This window comes from Lytechinus variegatus, chromosome 1, assembly GCF_018143015.1.
Source record: "Lytechinus variegatus isolate NC3 chromosome 1, Lvar_3.0, whole genome shotgun sequence".
NCBI classification, from domain to species: Eukaryota; Metazoa; Echinodermata; class Echinoidea; order Temnopleuroida; family Toxopneustidae; genus Lytechinus; species Lytechinus variegatus.
Window position 1 is genome coordinate 60,415,608 of NC_054740.1, and position 20,902 is coordinate 60,436,509.

Below are 20,902 nucleotides of genomic sequence, written 5' to 3' on the forward strand. Positions count from 1 at the left end.
TCAATGACATGGAAGGGAGAAGATGTCATAGATCAAATGAGAATTTGACAATAATGTGCCAGTTAACATTGCGATTGCAGGGGTTGGATAAACCATATGTATATTATCAAACAAAATATTTTATTTTTTATTGACTAAGTAATGTATCCAGTGATTTCCGTTTTGGAATCCTAGTTTTCAGTCTTGAAAAATGAATGCATTGTGCCATGTCGAGGGGAAAACTATCCAAGAGGGCCGGGCCCATGATTTTGGCTTTCTTTACCATTTATAAGGAAACTCCCACCATGATGCAAAATTGGTTAAAAGAATAAAGTAAAGAACAGTTTTAATTTTGTATCATCATGTGCAAACAGCTGCCACCCAATATGTCATGTAGTATAAAGTCCATAAATTCACATTTTTCATTGGCTCATGATGAGTGGAAACGATATACTCAAAGTGTGCATGAAATAATGTGACCGATGGTATATTTGAATTCACAGGTGAAACCATATTTCACTTTTCTCTTACATTTTGTGAAGGTGACAGCAACAAAAATAAAGCTTTACAAAATTGTTAACTCTTTTGGGCTTGATCTTACTTTAGCTTAAACACAATGTGTACACTTTTCTCTCAATGCCCTGTCGCATCGTTCCGTGCAAGCCTTGTGTGTGACTTGCTGGTTAACTATTTTTGCTACCCGCAGGTCGCCCGCATGTCGCCTGCATTGACAATATCGCGCACACATGTTGCCTGTAGGAGCGCACACAAGTTTAATTTGCCCGCAGAATAGTTTTGAACATGCTTAAAACTTGTGCAGGGTGAGTTGCGGGTGATTAGTTACATGCAGAACACCAGTAGGAGACCTGGAAGTCACACGCAGTTAACCTGATTAAAGGACAAGTCCACCCCAACAAAAACTTGATTTGAATAAAGAGAGAAAAATTCAACAAGCATAACACCGAAAATTTCATCAAAATCGGATGTAAAATATGAAAGTTATGGCATTTTAAAGTTTCGCTTATGAACGAGCCAGTTACATCCAAATGAGAGAGCTGATGACATCACCCACTATTTCTTTTGTATTTTATTATATGAAATATTTTTATTTTCTCGTCATTGTCATATGAAATGAAGTTTCATTCCTCCCTGAACACGTGTAATTCCATTATTTTAACATTTTGTGCTTCAGGCAATGAGGTCCTAATCATCAAATTCGTAAAAATTGAAATATTGTATAATTAAAACAAAAAACAAAATAAATAGTGAGTGAGTGACGTCATCGACTCTCTCATTTGGATGTAACTGGCTCGTTCATTTTGTTGAAAATAAGTGAAACTTTGAAATGTCATAACTTTCTTATTTTACATCCGATTTTGATGAAATTTTCAGCATTATGCTTGTCTGATTTTTCTCTATTGATTCAAATCAACATTTTTCTGAGGTGGACTTGACCTTTAAAGTACGCAGTTTTCCCACGGATCTCTGGTTATATGCTAGAAATACAGGCATTCTGCATGCAAAATACAGGTTAATTACTTCCAAGGAACGGTCATGAAACTTCCAACATACGTATAGCTGGTGAGTTCTGCGGGCAAAGAACAAGCAAATCGTATGCATGTTGAGGGCGAATTACTGTCTTTTTCTGGTTGCGGCCAAGATAATTATGTTCGTTGAGCTCCTCTGCTAATCATTAAGGTGATATCACTAGCTAGGGCACATATATCGCCAGCAACTTACACTGAAGCTTGCGTGCACCACCCTCGCGCCTTGCCCGCTGGCCATACACAATGCACGCAAGTCGACAGTAAATTAGACGCGTCCTGCATGCAGAACTTGTGAAAACTCTTGTTTGCCCACAGAATTTTTTTGTGTTTGGAAAATATCTGTCTGCAACTCACCCGCAAGGTTTGCCCGGGACGATGTGACAGGGCCTGTATTCTCTCTCTTTCACCAACTTTAGTCAAGATGAAGTTTCCTTTACCTTTTTTTTATGGGGGGGGTACTTGTATTGCAGTTTAATTTCCCTACAAGGATTTGGATGTAAAATTACTGCATAATTCAGAAATTTTCACAACTATCCACTCAATTATAAAACATACAATTCTATAAAAAACAAAAAACAAAACTCTTTACTCAATTATATATAAAAAATGCCCCAGCAGTACAGTCTATATTATAATAATCTTTGATATGATTTTTTACTCTATATGCATGATCAGCTCTATAGAATTGTGCAGTTGTACAACATGGATAATTTAATTTAGAAGATTGACTGAAAATAAGGTGATGAAAAGATGTCCATGCTGTGACACAGTTCTGGGGATGCAACGTTGCTAAGCTCCGTGAAAGTATGTAACTGAGACCCGCGACGACAAACAAAGCGAGATAGTCAATGCAGAATATGTTGATACAGTATCGTTGTACATAGGAAAATCAGGCTATGATAACATCAGTTTGATGTCATATATCGTCCATCATCGTTGATGTTCTTATTAGTAACATGTTTCGTCGATATATCATGCATTAAAGGGAAGGGGTGAGTCTAACGAGCATGTTCTGAGTGCCTGACGGCTGTTTCACTTTACACTCCTAAAGCACTTAAAAATTAAAAAGTGTGGTGTTAACCAGTGTGCATTCAGATCACACATCAGTCATTTTACTCCAGTGTTACATTTACAAAGTTCAACAGACGTGGGTGTAATTGCAACACCTTTGGTTGTTACTTTTACACTCTCTGGTGTTATGTTCAAACTGTTGTGTATGTTAACACCTCAGTCTGTAGTCATCTAGGAACACAAATTGGTGTCAGCGTTACCTCCCCAGTTCTTGCAAGGCATGATTGCAAGGTTCCTAAAGAAATAAACCTCATATATTGGCGATATGTAAGACTTTCGCTGTATTAGTCCCTTGATTTTAATAGATACTCAATTCTCTTGATGGTTCTTGCATATTATCCAGTTTGAAGGTGAGTATGCTAGATGTATTTTGCACATTTTGCAGTGACTTTTAAATTCTAGATTTGTCAACTGTCGTCAATATGCTGAGCAAATTACATTTGTTAGCAGTTAAAGAAAGTGTGTTTCATCATCAAATGGTGGCCTGGCCTACAAATTTGGAATGCAAGAACTTCCGTCACACAATGTGCGTAAGGGGATGGTTCAGGGTGCATATATAGAACACAGTGCAAGACACTGATATAGAGTTACATTAAACTAATTGTGATGTCAGAGACTGACTTTAAGCAGTGTTTTCTCTTTTTTTCCCTTGTCAGGGGGACGTCATTCATGTTTGAAGCACCATTAGATAGGTGACTGACAGTGTTGCCAATTTGGGTGACAACCAAGCAGCCAAGCTTGAGAAGGGTTTTAGTCGGGCGGGATGAATTAATGTGTGTGCTTAAGGATACTGTTCCCGTCCCGATGCAGGGAGGGAGACAGGCCCAGAGGGGCCAACGAATGATAAGGAGGGAAGGTTGAATGTCTTCGCCGAGGAGGAGGATGGTTGGTTGGTGTTTCTGACCAATAACAAGGAACTGGTGTAGATAAACACTAAACTTCCAGCAGAGAGAGAGAGGGAGGGAGGGTTTTAACATGATGACGTTAATCATTAGATGAAGTAGAGGGTAGAATTCCACTGAACCCGTTATTTCTGCCTGATAAGAAGAAACCGGGGCAATATTTGTTTGACGTTTGCATATTGCGATTGTAGCATGTGAAAATATTTCTAAAATCTGGTGATATGCATGATTTCCAAAAATATCTTGACATATAATCATCACCACGGCATGAAAATAAATAACAAAAGAGTATGATGTTGAGAGCAACACCAGAGAGTGTGCATGGAGTTTGATTGTAACACCAAATAGTGTTAAGATGTGCTTTGATTTACATTGTTGGTGTCAAATTATCACCATGGATTTAGCTCTAATAAAATGCTTGATGTGGTCATCTCATAACACTGCATTGTACATTTCAAACAACTGTTTTTGAAGACTGTTGTCTGTATGTATCTCCAGTATATTATTGTCACAGTTGTTTTGTGAAGAAGGGAATGAGGTTTAGTTTGCATGGGATAATGCTCATTTTATGTGCTTTATTGACATAATCTTGTAAAACTACTTATGCACAGAACACTCTTCCTCTACTTGGTTTATTTTTGCCAGTTGACTACAAGCAAGGTATGCACAAGTGAAGAAACGTCAGAGTATCCGAATGTCTCTGAACTCTATTTTAAGGGCTGGTGAATGAAAGTCTCATAAACCTGAGATGCTGATGAATAATGTTAAGAGTGCAGTATGATGACTTAATCTGTGTACCACGAGGATTGCCTTACATGTACCCTGTGGATGTCACGTTGGAAGATGTGTGCAGCATCCACTTCCGCTTCGAGTGACTTCTTGTGTATAGTTCCGCTGAGCAGGGATTTACTTGGAGACGGAAGTATGTTTTGTGTCCGAATTGTTTGTGTTGAACCATTTCTTTTCCAAAAGAACTAATTGTAATAATAATTGTAACAAGAGGCTACAGGTGGAATTTCCATGTGCTGGAAGTTGTACCTCATCTGTAATTGAGACCCCACTGAGTCTGTTTCCCCTGCTGTCTGAATACAACACAACTAATCTGGGAAGCGTTTCATCAATAATTTCATCCGACAAGTTGTCAGCTCTGACATCTTTCCTTGATTTTGATTGGCTGAGATGCACTGTTCCTATGGAAACTGTCGGATAAACTGGTACTTGTCGGATAAAATGTCCGACAAGTCCTTTCATGAAACGCCCCCGGTCCCTAATCAGACTCTCTTCAGAGTGGCCAATGTCACTCCTTCTTGAGTGAGATTTGCATCTTTTTCTAGTGGAAATGACTTTAAAAAGGAGCGATAATGCACTCTAAGATTCATAAGAATTTCACTCCAAAGGGTCTGAAGCCTAGTATCGTTCAGTATGTCTATTAGTTAGAAATTCCTGTTAACCACATTTTCTTCTTCTCTTCATTCTACATCTACTTCTTTGTATGTCATTCCCAAATTCAGAAAACAGGTTGGCTTTAATTCTTTTCAATCTCTTGCCCCATGTTTTTGTAAACCTAATTTGCATTCCGACTCTTTAACAGCACTCTGGAAAAGCTGCTACATAAATCAAATTATCAATATAATAATGAACTACATGATGTAAGAACCAACTTCAGAAAGTAAAATATCTAACCAGATAACTCTAACTCAGAGGAGTTGAGGGAGACTTCAACCGTGCACTTTTACCTTGAATGAAAGGAATATGGATGGGAAAATAAAAGTTTGATCACCCGAGATGAAAAAGATGTTATAGTCCTGTGGTTGAGGCACTTAACATTCATAGAAGTAAAAGATGAATATTGTTGTTCCATTGCTCAATGGAACTGTATCTTGGAGTAGTGTCAATATGTACCAGACAGAAATCTTGCCCGCCTGTCTCCCGCGCATATCGGTCAAATCCTCATTTCCAATATTCGGCAGACCTCACTTGATACTGCCACGGCCACGATATCAAGGTATATGCTCCTGAGTGTCAATTTGCTGGGAGTTGGTGGAAACCGAAGACAGAAAAAGGATAGGGAAAAGAAGATGAAAGAAAAAGAATATTAGGTGGTGTGCCTCGGGCAATGCTGGGAAGATCCTCTAAGATTCTCATATTGCAGACATGAAATATTGATAACAGTCTATTGCCCTTTACACAGATAAAATGCCATTGTGCCACGCTCAAAAGCAGGCTTGTGGAACAGACAACACAATGGATGAAAAAGAGGAGTGGTCCTCAAGCAATAGCGAAAGTGCATTCCGCAGTGAAAAATGAAAAGCCCTTGTAGACTCTTGCGTGTATTTGTAAAAGAATACTCTGCAGCAATATTAGAATCTTTGTGCAGATATTTTTTCAGAGATCATTATAATAATAATTTAGGATTCATGAGGCAATGGTTATCTAGATGCCTATTCATTGATGCGCTATATATCACACTGGCTTCAGCAATAGCTGTTAAAGATGCTTGGTGCATTCATGGGATTAATCCTGCAGGGGCCCATTCGCCTCACCTGGGTTGAGTGCACTGCAATTTGAATCAATATATTGCTTATAGAGCAAATTTTGCCCAGGATTCGGACCTGCGACCCTCCGTGTCAAAGCCAATTCAGAACCACCAGACTTGAACAAATTCAAATCCACTGCTCTTCAAAGTCTCAGAGCCTCTTGTAGAGCCTGTTTTCAGAGCTGTCTTACAATTTTATGCCAGTGTAAATGAATAAATATCATTGTGGAATGATGCACAAACCGTCCATTTCATGAATATTGCTATTGTGATTTTGCAATTATGTTCATTGCCATGGTATTGGTAATCAATATATCACTGTATTCATGCCAGTTACCCTACTGGCAAAGTTAACATAATCAATAATCATGATTTTAAAATGAAACGAGCCAAGGGCAGTGTAATAATGAAATTTATTGTTGAGTGACTGTTACAATAGCAACAGCAGTTCTCAGGGTATATTAGAACCAAATATCTTACAAAGCTATTGGTGACAACACCCATTATAAATCAGTACTATTGGTGCAGAGTCAAAGCCTTGTCCTGAATTTTGGTGACACAGCATTTGCTCCGGCAACAATTTCTCCGGTCTTAATATCTCAAAATCTATAGGGTTTATAGTAGTAGAGTTTTTTATTCAGAATAAAAGAAAGATAAGGATTAGGATTTATTTAGTTTTGGAGGTTAGGATTTAAGTTTTCCATCAGAACAAAAGTCACCAGAGGAAAGTTCAGAACCAGAATTTTAACCTTCACATATGATAGAGCATCTCTACAGTGCCTTATACAATGGTAAAAAGTAATGAATACGGCTTGTTACTGGAGTTACTTATCTTCGTCTCATACAACCAGCTGTACATGGGCACTCGGTGAATTAGTTTTGCTTACGGCATGATTGTGCATTAGCACATACAATTATAACATTTATAGATTCCAGAACATGGCGGTTTGCTTGTGCGTGGGATCTGATCGCGGTGTATAAGTCATCCATGCATGTTTTAACCCCTCTCCTACCGGATTCTCTAAATCCCATGGGTACTGATACAGTGATCACCAAGTTGCGATAGTCCATAGGTTAATTCCTCTGATAAGGGGTTGATCAATGGGAACGTCTGAAAGCGGTGAGAGGAGCGATGCAAATGATTATGTGATTTCCCTGCGGTTATTAAGATATTCATATCCAAGGACCATGAATGTTTCAGAACATTTATCAGAGGCTCTCATCATACATGCCCTGCTAGCCACTTGATGTATGCTCCCAGCAAAGCTTGTTTGCCGATGCAATCCGTGCGTGGGCAGATAAAGGTCATAAAAATTGTAATTGCAAAACATACCGGTATGAATACTCGATTCCTGCTCATAAATTGAATGCAATCATTGATTGATATATTCATTGAGGCAACATTCTTTAGAATCCATATGGATAGCATCTTCCCCAATGGGGTATGAAGGTTAAGTGTGTCCATGTGGGGAGTCATTGAGCCCGCTTCAACTGTGCTTTAAAAAGGCAGAGTCGCGAGGCGTGGGTGCTCCTGCGACAATAGCACCTACGCTAATTTCTCTCAAGATTATTGGCAGGGGTTGGAGTCATGACAGGGTTTTTGTTTAAGAATGCTGCAAGGACTATGAATAAGGTTAGAGTTAGGTTTGGAATTGTGTTTAACGTCATAACTGTTGATTTTCAGTAAGAGCAATTGTCACAGGAGCGAATGTTGTGGACTGTTTTCATATCAGCTCTAGATAGCTAACATTCAGAACCAAAAGAAATTCCAAAATGTGATAAAGTTGTTTTTGCAATATCTCCTTCAAAGAAATTTCATAAACCTTCATTCGAGCAATCTATGTGATATCACTTGACCATTGTATACAAGTTCAATACACTATTTCTACATCAGCATTAGATAATAAGTACTTTAATGAATGTTCACATTTTTCCTTCAGGTTTAGATCGCGTACCCTTCCATTTTGGTTATTACAAGTTTGATGTGAACAGGTGTTTTTATACACTGGTTTAAGATAGTTAGCAGCTTGAAGTCATTTGTTTACTGTTTCATTTGTGTACTCCCCTTAAACATTCGATACAAGTTTTGAATAATAATATATTCCCCATTCTTTTCAATATATAATTTTATCAGAGAAAGCTCCGCAAATATCTTGCTTTTAGTGATGCTACATCACTTTGTCGTTTTTATTTGTGTAACGTATGTGGTAGTAATGCAAGCACTGTTAACTTTATTTTTCTTTCTTGGTTAGTCTTCAGTAGAAGACACTATGACTTAAGCTATGTTTTACTATGAAGCGAATTGTATTTTTCTTCAGAATGTTTTAAGATGAGAATGCAATGTGATTTGTTTCTATTGATTTGAAATACTCAGATGTGCTGCCAAAAAACTTCGTACAAAAGGCAATGCCATAATATACCCTTATATCATATTGTTACATTTTCTCTTATCTATGACAACATCCATGGCCTAGAAACATCTCCGAGAATCACCCGAGAGTCTTGAGTTAGAGACTAAGCTGTCCAATCCCTTGGCACCTTTCGCCCAAAGCTGATACTCCCACGCACAGTTCACACCAAAAGCATGGCAATCCAACTTGTCTTAGCTCTACTCACTAACGCTAGCTCAATTAGCCGCCAAATAACACCGTCATAGACATTCAATCTGAGACTACTTTCGGGCCTAGCCTCACGTCCAGACCCTTCACTGGATAACTATTGCCAATGAGTGTTCGATGTTCGGTACCCGGACTTCGAAAGAGTAAAGTCTATAAATTAGTTGCCAATTGATTAGTTTTACATGTAGTTTGGCCTAACGAAACCTGATTATTGTGTTTCATAACACCCTATAGTATACAACTTTACTCTTTAAACCTTTTCTGAAGAATATATTTCATTGGTTCGAGAATTATTCATAGATCATTACAGTGGTCACTGCTGGTCAGAAACGTTCAGTTTTTGTCTCCCTGAACCCCCCCCCTGTGGGTAAGATGTGGGGAAATTTTTCCAACCATCTCTATAAATTTGTAGGTGAAAACCTTGGTTAGCTAATATGGATATGTATACAGCAATCACAGATTATTTTCTAGCATAAAAACTTTTTTAAAAGCACGGGTGTGATTTGTTGGCAGAACATTGTTGATATGATTTATGCTTTCTTTAATTTTGCAGGCCAGATCAGACCAGGAAATTCAATACTGCATAGAAGTCAAGGTAAGTGTTTTTTTTTTCTTTTTGATAAAGTTCACAGTTTGATGGCTTTCTCCTGCAGATCAATATCTAAGTTTAACAATTATATTTTTTGCACTTAAAGAAAAGTCTTTATTCCAGTGTTGTGGAAAGCTTATTCTGTAAATATAAAACATTTGTTCAGCATTAATTTCAGCCAATTTTGTTTGAAGTGGGGTAACCCTCCATCATGAAACTCACAAAAATATGAGAATTTTATTCCTGACAAAGGCATGATTGATGTCTTAGAAGTGTCCTTTGGCCATTTACACCAGTTCCTTGGTAAGATGTAGCTAGTTCATCATTCATTTTCTTCCAACACCAAATAAAATCATCTGTCAAAGTTATCAGTAGACTTTGCTTTCTTCCAAAGATCCTATACCATCCTGATCTATTATGCAGATAATCATTTTAATGTGTTAAGTTTTATTTTGAAATATATGTGATGCAGTCAGTCCGGAAATACAGTCGGAAAATCAGTTTGTAATGGAGTCTCAAAACAACATTTTTTTTTAGAAAATGAAGGACATTAAGATTTTTGTTTGTTTAAATAATGATTACATTATTACGAAGAATATGGTATGCCCTGATTTTTGAATAATTTTAAAACATGTTAGAACAAAAAATGGAAAACAATACTCCTCAAAATTTTTTAAAAATATAAAGCATATTTATGCAATATGTTAATTATGCAACTCAATGCTTCATAGTTACAATACGAAGAATAGATTAAGATTTATACCTTTAGGATTTACATTTGAAATTTAACAGATTTGAATTTAAATCATTTTAGATTTAAAAGTTATTCCTGAAGATTGGAAATTAATCCAATATTCTGGTGATCAATATTCACAGCCAATCTGGATTCATTTTCAACCCTTGAAGTTTGGAGTGTATTTTTCGATAGCTTGAATGTTCGTACAAACCGTAAACTGACATTGTCCGTTCCATCTGCTTTTCTTTAAAGATGCATGCAGTACCGTTCCCTTTAAAATGGACATGTAGAAAAATATCTTAACCACAGAATCAATAATATCTTACAAGTCAACAAAATACGTCTTTTAGGGCACAGTCTCGGCTTTCGATGCAGATTTTCAGCCAGGATTGAGGGAAGATAAAATCTCTAAAATGTTCTTTTTTGCTTCTGAGAAATCTTCTTTGTGCCTGAGGGTTGGTTGGGGTTGCAGAGTATTTTTCTTACACTCGGATGTAAGAGAATACATCATTCTTGTTTGCCAACTCAGTCTTTTCTCTGAATTAGCATGGTGCCTGGCAACAATAAAGTGAAGAATGGTATCTTACCATTGACATGTAATCCTTATATATATATATATACGGTGCCATTGTGTTGAACAATGCTTTGATTATGTGATTGTTGTAAAGGTATTCATGAATATCAGTGTTGTGTCCAAGGCTGGCTTGTCCAAGGCTTAGGCCGGATCACCCGAGGACAAGGACAAGGCCAGATAGCCAAGGCCAAGGCTGACCCACCCGAGAACAAGGCCAAGGCCGGACGTAAATTTTAAAATGAGAATACCAAGAGATTGACGTAATGGTGTGCGAGCATTTGGGTTAGCATGCGCACATGCATTGCAAAGTTGAGTCTCCTTCATGTCGTTGTCAGTGCAGCGTGCATGCAGTGCATGCAGCTGCTCTGCATCAATTGGCTTGACATCAAGAACAAAATAGAAAGACAAGTAAGAAAGAAGAGCATACTCATACAGGTGGATGGGCGTATTCACCAGTTAACTCTCTCCCCCTCTCTTTCTCTCTCTCTATTAGTTTCAATTGTATTTTTGAGAAACTGACAACATTTGGCATTTGCACACCCTAAAATTTTCCTGGCCTCGACCGGCCTTGACCCGAGGATTGCGTCTGAGGTCGAGGCAGAGGCCTTTGTCTAATCTTTCATTTATGATTGGAAGAAAAGCCCATAATGAAAACATTTTCTTAACATATTTGTTTTTTTTATTTTAACACTATACAAAATCATTTTCCCTATATCTTTTCTAAATGATTTTATTAGTTAACCAAAAGAAAAAATGTAGATAAATAAAGGTATTGCTCTGTTAGGGATTTATGTTGAGTTTGGCCTCCCACATTTTTTTAAATTTTTGAACAGACATAGCTAATCTCTTCGCATACCTAGAGTTCAGAATACACACCATGTTTATACTATAATTGCACTTTCAGACAATAATTTAAAAATCAATTGAGCAATTAAATGTAGTATTTCTCTTGCATTCTCTGTGTGTATCATAATTATTACATTCCATCTGCCATTCAGTTTTACTTTGAATACACATCACATTGCTTATACTGAAGAAAACACAACAACTTTTCATAATTATATTGATTACCAAGATTGCCTAATAATTTGAGCCAGCAAAGTGTATTAGTTAGTGCGATTGTACATTTTAGGAAAGCTGTAGACATGTTGACTCTACAGTGCATATAAAAAAAAAATGGAACAGATTTGAAAAGTCTGTAAAATTTTTGTTTCAAATTATGATGTCTAGATTTTGGTGTTAATAGGTGCTCTGAGCAAACACAGAATGTTTTTGTCTGGGGTTATAAAGGAGGCTTGCGCCAAATTGGCATAAAATGAGAAATATGATGATCGGACTTATTGCTAATCAGTAGATTTCCCCTTCACTTTTTCATTATCTTTGCTATGATTTTAAATTATGCGGTCAAAAGTCATTTTCAAATCTATATATTTGCTTGAATTGTCCTGTTGTTTCTTTTTAATATGTTCTTTTTTAGCTTTGAATATTCCTTCTTCAAGCAAAATCAATTGTTTATTATTCAAAGTATGGGAGAGCGTGTATTTTTTTTCAAATCCTTTCATTGTGTGCTACAAAGGTTATGGTGCCTTTTGAACAGTGCTATGCAGATGGATGGGGGCTCGGGGATGCTCCCCACCCCCTAAATTAAAAAATAATTACCACGAAAACAAAGTGATAAGGAAATAAAAGGAAAGATAGAAAGTAAAATATATTATCACCCGTATCAGACATCTGAGCTGGTCATTTACAAAACCGTATTGAGCTAGATTCATAAATATTGGGAAGGGATAGGTATATTGTTTGTATTTTCCTCGGTCTCAATGCGCATATTTACTTTGCATGCAGAGACGACGCAAAATATACCTTTGTATTTTCCCTGGTCTCACATCCGGGCATTTGAGGATGCGTATAAAGAGATACGCTTCATAAGGATCTGCGCGCCAACAATATACGTCATAATAAAGACATCACTGGATCCAAGCGCTTGCAAGTACGTCATAATGGTAAAGTGCAGAGCCTAGACCCTTATATTAACAAGACACAATATAACTATTTTAAAAAGAAATATCCCCATTATCACGATTTTTGCTCTAGATATCTGATTTGGATGATAATAAAAATATTGACTGGCTCTTCTTTCGGGGAACATCAAATATATTGCCCTTAAAAGACCCATATTGCCCTCGTCTAAAGACTCGGGCCAATATGATTCTTTTGCTGGCAATATATTTGATGTTCCCCTCAAGGCCAGTCAATATTATATAATTATTTTCTGAATATTATGTCAAAATCTATCACAAAATTTGATATTGTAAGACAAAAGTGGGAATATATGCGTGCTCGCTTCGCTCCTTACAACGTTTTAATACATTTTACCTGATCTGCCATATCTAGCTCTATCAAAAGTGACTCAATACACCATTGCCATTGAAAGACATGAATCCCTTTCTGTTTGTCCTGTCAAGCATATAATTAAACTTGGTCAAGGAATCAATAACCCCTTGAAAATGGATTGTCTTTTAAAGGTACCATAACATAATATGTTTCACATAATAAAATGATTTGAATAATTATAAGTTTTTCCCAATTAATAATGCAAATCTTCTTGCTTGGGTTGACAAAAATTCTTCTTTTCTTATGAAGGAAAATTCAAAGGTAAAAGAAGTCTAAATGATAATTCAAGTAAATAAATAGATTTGTAAATAAAATTTGACAGCTTGATTAGAAAATTATGGCACATGTAATGAAAAGGTTAAGAGGAAGTCTGATCATCATATTACTCTTATTCTGCCAAAAAAACGCCCTGTGTTCACTCAAGCATAAACAAAATATATTTTTAAATTGCATTTCAAAAATAAGATTTCAGAGCATCTATTAACATCAAAATATAGATATCATAATTTGAAACAATTTTTTTTGTAGACTTTTCAAAACTGCAACCATGTAGGCTTGTAAAGAATCATTGATTCTTTGATGATGGAGGCAGAAGCATGTTATCTTTGTAAGTGAGCGTGAAAGATGAACTGTTTCACGGACTGGACCTTGAGGCAAGCGTTACCTGCAATCAGAGGATATACTAAAATCATGAGAGAATTGAAACAGTGCTATTGGCAAGGAGTGCGTGTCGGTGATTGGTATCTATCTGTAGCTGCCAGCTAGCACTTGTCAACCTTGTTCACATCATGTTTGAATCATCCATCCTACAGAAAATACAAGACTTTCATACTAATTTTGAAAAATGTTTTAAGTTTTCATAATTTGAGCGAGAGATTGGCACTTTCTATAAAAATAATCATAGCCCCTTCCTCCCCCCAAATAGATAAATGAATGAATGAATAAGCGAATTCATACGTACATACATACATACATACATACATACATACATACACACATAAATACATACATACATACATACACACATACATACACACATACATACATACACTCATGAATAAATGAATAAGTCAATAAATAAATGAATAAATAGATAAATAAATAAATGAATAAATATATGAATAAATATATGAATAAATAAATTAATGAATATATGGATAAATGAATGAATAAATACATAAATAAGCAAATATGATAGATTAATAGATAGATGAATAAACAAATAAAAAAGATAAATAGATAAATGCATACATAGATAAATTAATGAATTAATAAATAAATGAAATCAAAGTTAAAAATCCCCTTTTTCACTTTTCATATGAGATATTAGATGTAAATTTTAAATGAGAAATAGATCAAATCTCATCTACAAAGTCTTCATTTCTTTCTCTGCAAAACCTGTTCAGTTTCTAGTCGTTCAGTCGGATTCATTTATCTCATTACTTTGTAGGGTGCATTGTATTCAATACTAGGTTGAAACCAAGGTTAATTTAATATATGATGAACAGTAGATGGCATAAGAAAGACAAACGGCAATATAGACCTGCAAGGACAGCTGCATTGTGTGAAATCTTTGTAACGAAATACAGGAAATGTAACTCCATTCTGCAAGTCCTACAAAAACTTCTCTCCCCAAGCATCAATGCATTTGGAAAAATAAACCTTAGATGTTCCAGTAGATAAGCAAAGGGCACTGAACAGGAAGTCCATCATGGGTGGTTTCAAACCGCCTCGATCATAAGAATCCCTGTTAACTTAAATTACGAGAACTTCTTAGGCTAAAAAATACCCATTAATCATTCCTGCATTCACTCCGCCCCGAAACATACCCTTCGGGATAAGTTCCCTATGGTCTGATAAACAGGCAAAGCGCGAGATTCAAAATCACTAGCCCATCAGCCACCCACGGCGTCCGCGCCCAACGACACGCTGGGTGAAAAGTTCCCATAAATTGTTTTCACATTGCCTAAATACCTGCGACTTTGGAAAAATTCCCCGCAAAAGTTCTCGTAATTTCGCCAAGTACCTACTATTTAGCAGATATTTTCTTTCACGTAGTTTGCTTTCACATTCCAAAAAATCCTGGTATTTTCTGATGGAGGTAAATTTCCTGATCAGAGAATACCTGGAACTGACGAACTTCGAGGCGGTCTGAAACCACCTCATGATAACATTTGGTTTATGTATAAAGTTTGATAAAAAGAAGAAATAGAAATCCTTGAATCATTTAGGAATCATTTTGCATCGTTGAAAATAACTATCAGAATAATTTTAAAAATCAGAAGGATGTATAAAATAATGTGCCAGGACCTCTAAAATGACAACATATGAATTGAGAAATTAATGGATGCAGTATTCAACATATGCCAACCGTTCCTCTCTCTTTCTTTTTTTTTGGCCACATTTGTTGCCATTTTTGCTGAGGATAAGCTGTTCTTTTTTTGTGTGCATATTTGTACCTTATTTGCTACGAATATAATATAGGGTATTTATATTGCGCACATATCCACCTTGTTAGGTGCTCAAGGCGCTCCTATATTACCCGGCTAAGCTAGGCGTTCATAGCGCACACAGCTTTTTAAGGAATTACTTCCTACCGGTACCCATTTACCTCACCTGGGTTGAGTGCAGCACATTGTGGATCAGTTTCTTGCTGAAGGAAATTACGCCACGGCTGGGATTCGAACCCACGACCCTGTTTCAAAGTCCGAAGACTAATCCACTGGGCCACAACGCTTGAATATGACAATACCTTTTTTGTATGTTGTTACCATGTTAAAAAAAATTATGATCGTGGAGTATGTGCTATAGTTATGTATTATGCATAATATTTAGATGGGGCAAGAGCACCTAAGATTGGTTTGGGGCCGGCAAGGTCCTTCACAGTGACCAGACACACATATCGCTCTGGTCCCATACCGTGTCAATTTGATGTGTCATCCGACTGCTACAGGCTGGTGCCAGTGATCATTACACTGAGAAAAATTAAACAAATCCTCTTTTTTTGTCAAAAAATGGGAATGATAAAGACATAAAAACATACACATGCCTAAATCAATATCAATAATTAAACATATCATACTGGTAATTGTTTAACATTACAATTTTTCAGTGTTTCAGAAGATACAGTACATAATTAAATCAGTGAGAATAAGCCCTCCCCCCAAAAAAAAAGGACAATTTAAAATATATTGCATGTATAAATACATTTGAGTCACTCTTATTTTCTTCTAAGAATATAGGCCTATTTTTGGTCAAAGAAGGTTGACATCTTGACATGAGGATCAAAGAAGTCGTGCTTGAGGCCGTTTCATATTAAAGCTTAAGGAAGTTAGGAGTGACTTTAAGAACGACTGGTGATCCTTTCTTTTGGTAAATGATGTTCACCATTAAATGTTCATCGGTAGTTATTTAGCGAGTGAGAAAGTTTCTCGAGTAGTTCTTAAAGTTGCTCTTAACTGACAAACAGCTTTATGAAACACCCACCTGTTTTGGATGTTCCCGTATGTTGGGTGGTGATGTAGATCAAGTGGTATTGGTTATGCTCCATATCAGTATGTAGTGCTTTCAGGCATAAGCTCTCAAGAATGCTTCCATACTACTCCCATTTGCTAGTAGGTCCATGCTACTCCTTTCCATTTGCCCTTTGAGATATGTATGTCACTGGTCTATAGAATTGAATGCTAGCTCCTAAATGGCAGAAAAATGTATTTTATGAGGAATAGTGGAAAAAATATCGTGTACTGATATGGATTTGTTTCTTCCTTTTTGTCCCCTCCCCCTTTCCTCTTTGTTCTTCTTTAAAAAAATTATTCTTTTCCAAAGTTTTTTTGTTGAATTTCATTCTTTCATTATTATAATTTTGTCTATTCATTCATTTATGTATTTTTTATTCATTTTTTTTTGGGGGGGAGGAGGGATGAGGGTCATTTTTGTATTTATACTATTTAAGTATTAAGGATAATTTATGCAATATGAAATGTGAAATTCTTACACTTTGCTGTTATTAACTGGTTCATTAATTTTGCATTTTTTTCACCTATTCCGATTCCGATCAAAGATTCCGATGACCTCTTCTCCGATGTCTGCCAGATGCATTACCTATGCCTATTTCAGCATACTTTAAATATTCCTAGTTTTCAAATTTCCAAAATGATAACCTATCCACTATTCATTGTGTTAATTTTGTATTTCTCTGAAAGAATGTACATCACCTCATCAAAGCACAAAAATTTCAACGTAGTCCTTGAAGGGATTAATATAACACCCTTTTTATGCTCATATCACTTTGAATTTATTTATCCTGTGTGGGAGGTCCCTTAGTGCCCTTTATTCTTGGTAATATGGCTGCTATTTGGCTAGAGTCGAGAGGGATGTAAAGTTAAGGTGAGAGTACTTGTAATGGCTGTTTAGAGAAGCAACTTGGTTTGATGATCACATCATTAGTCTTGGAGCTTCAGACCTCCGCAAGCAGTTTTTACGATGTTGGTTTGGTAGGTGCAGAAGAAAACAAGGGCCCTGTCACATAGATAAGGCAATGCAGTGCATCTAAGAAAAAAACACACAAGAATTATGGATGATTTATCATAACCTAATAACAAATAATATAGACAATCAAAAATTGTGGTATATGATTCGCGATAGACTTAAAGTTACTAGTGAATTATAGAGTGTGTCCCAGAAAATATGAAATCAAGAGTCATTGGTACTTTATCTTAATCACAAATATCTCATTGTAAAGCTTAGAGTTTCCTCTTTCATCTTGTGTAACTTTAACTTTTATGATTCTTTCTTGCATGTGTGAGCAAAAAAAAATAATTGAAAAGGATATCAAAAAGTCAATTGACAGGGGTATCTAAATTTTAAAAAAGACACTAAAATAATCTTGGAGGCATCTAGGGGGTATCTGAATTTAAAAAAAGACACAAAAATAAGCTTGGAATATCAAAGTTCTGTTTATCTAAAATAATGCTTGCATTTCTATAATTTAGTTGAATAAATCTGGGGTTTTTTAATAGGAAAATAAGAAGAATTTTTTTTAAATATTCAAATAGCAGCAAGTTTGAGATGTACATGTTACAGGCTATAAAACATTTTAAAACCTTGCGATATAGGAATGTTGAAAAAAATATAGATAATTATTCTAACTATATGAATCTGTCACAACAAGCTTACTGTGCTCCATAACTTTTAAAAAGGTTTTAAAGAATGATGCTCATCAGGGTTTTGTAAAAATTGGGTATTTGTTTTTTCCTTGAGCTTCAGTTTTATGTGTCTGGAAAATGTAACCTTTTGTTTTAACAGAAGACATTGAAATGTAATTTGTGAAGGCAATGCTGCAGTTATTACAATATGGAATGAAATTATGCCTTCATACATCCTGCACTCAATCTCTGTTTTGATGTCTTTATTTTTCTCTAAATGGACCGTGTAATGGGTTTGTAATCCCATAGACCATGCAAATACCCTCTAGAAAAAATGCATTTATAAAGGTCTAAAGCAATTATGTTGCATGAATTCTGTATAAGTCATACGTAAGTTTGATACACTACCACTATATTCTACATGTAAAATGCAATTAAAAGAGGGAATTCTCCATATCCCCATTAATATTGTTTAGTTTAATAGTTAGAAAATGCTTTTGTCGCAATACATTTTTACACAATTACAAATCAAAGTGAAAAATATTCTAAACTACTGAAAATATAGGTACATATCTTTTCAACAGAACCTTTCTTCATTTCATTTTTGATACAATAAAATAACGATGGCAATGAATACAAACAAGTTAAAAGTAAATGAGATAAAAGGAAATAGATAGTGGGCACACTGGAATAGAAAGTGAATGAGAAGTAGGAAGAAATATGGGGAGGGGATGCCAGAGAAATAGCTGGAGAGTGAGAATAAGAGAAAAAAGAAGAAAATGTTGATGTAACGCATGCCCTGGATGAGCTTCAACTCTACTTCTTCAATGGCTCGTTGATGACCTAAAGCCAGAAGTGTGGGGTCACCCCCGAATACAGTGGGGCAAATTCGTGATCGAATTGAGGCAATCAGGTCTTGTAGAAAAACCAGATTATGAACGTGGAAATGAGGCTTGTTTGCGCAACTAGAGCTGACAACACTATCAAACTTGATCAAAACTCATTTCATCTTCATTACCCCTAGACCCATATTATTGTGAAAGGTGTTATACGTGGGATTTACCCAGGCACCAACAGGATGATGTTATGCTACTCATGTTTTGATCTATTTTCCTGAAGCAGAGAGGGGATGAAATGATGTGATTTTTGTTTTCCCGTGACAGGGATGTCTTTCATGACGATCATGTCGATGCCGACGGCGGTAAATCTCAGCCGTGATTTTGAGCTAATGCAATACGTGTTTTGAGTAACAATAGCCCGTCTTTTATTCCTGAATAGGCAAAAGACATGGGAAAGAAACTACCCCTGAAATCAAATAATATGGTAGATATCACATTTTCTCCTTAACATGACTAATTTTACATTAGGTGAAATTCCACAGAAGAATTTTTATAATAATTTAACAGATTAGGATTAAAATCCAACTTTAAAAGGAGGGGTTTTTTTAATTTACTTTTACTTTATTATTTTCATTGTTATTTAATTATTTTTATTTCTATTTATATTTTTGGTAGGGTCATATAGTATTTCACAGAGCTAGTGAAAATTAATATTCTTATTTTCAGACTCTATTAAACATTACCAAGTCCTGTGAAAACAATTCAGCAATTGGAGTTTAAAAATAAGGGTTTAGATGCAGTCATTCATTTCTTTTACAATGTAGGAAGATTAGCTTTGTAATTTTTATTTATATTCTCATTGTCTAATTAATTTCATGTAGAAGATTTAATGGCATAACCCCGAGAAATACATCGCAAATTACCTTCAACGCATGTCTGCATGTCAGTCAGAGTTATTCCCAAGTTATTTGTATTTGGCCTGAAATCGCTCAAGAGAATAATTCAAATTGGCAATGTAGGAAAGATATTTTTGATGCCAGGATCAGAGGGATTCATGCGAACATGACATCACATACAAATAAGAAAGTCGGCGTGTGCTCGAAGCATCTTGTCACATTCTAGTGTACTCAAGTAGAGCGTTGTTTGGTTCAAGTTATCCTGGTACACCAGATGAGTCAAGGAGAAGAATAAAGAAAAACCTTCCATTTTACGATGATTTGGATGTGTAGTCACGGCTGCAAACCTCCTGTATTCAATGCGAGGGGCAGACTTGGGCCCTCCAGATAAGAATTAGTCCTCAAATGTTTCGTAAAATGTGTTGATGCGGAATTTCCCACGGGGGAAACGAGCGGTAGGTCGTCAAGTGACATGACGGCCTTTGATGGGTGCTGGCATCCAGCGATGTCTTGAATACAAACAGGATACAGAGTGAGGAAAAGTGAAAGTGACGTAGAGACCTTTTAACGGGCTTAGGATGTCTTCCTATCAAAAGAAGAAACTCTTTTTCATTTCTCTCTTTGAATAATATTATTTATTCTAGCAAGGAGAGTGTGTTTGGTCTTCATGTGTTGTTTGTCTTGTACATTATCGCTGTATGTTTAGTCTAAGCCTTTATCAGAAATTCATGTATCTAAGATACAAAGCTGTAATCAATCTTATTGATAACAGGCGATGCATTTTTTTTAGAGGAATTAGTATTTTTATCATTATTATTGTTGCAAAGAGGTTCAAAAGGCAACTAAAAAGGCTCATGGGAATGGTAAAAAATTTATCCATTAAACACATTGATCACCTGGTGCCAACTCTGTCTGTCTGTTTGTCTGTCTTTCTCTCTCTCCCCTTTTCTCTCTCTCTCTTTATGTCTCTTTCTCCCTGTCTCTGTCTCTCTCTCTTTCTCTCTTTCTGTCTCTATTCTTCCTGCCTCTGTCTCTGCCTCTCTTTCTGCCTGTTTGCTTGCCTCTTTCCTTATTTTT

The 20,902-nt window shown here is 36.1% G+C and overlaps 1 long non-coding RNA gene across 3 annotated transcripts in view; it reads left to right on the top strand.

Moving 5' to 3' along the window:
- Positions 1–20,902, top strand: part of LOC121418622 — an 83,069-nt gene that overhangs the window by 60,693 nt on the left and 1,474 nt on the right. For all 3 annotated transcript variants that reach the window (XR_005970490.1, XR_005970492.1, XR_005970489.1), the window contains exon 4: positions 9,207–9,248. This is a non-coding gene — a long non-coding RNA (uncharacterized LOC121418622). The remainder of the gene's footprint in view (positions 1–9,206; positions 9,249–20,902) is intronic.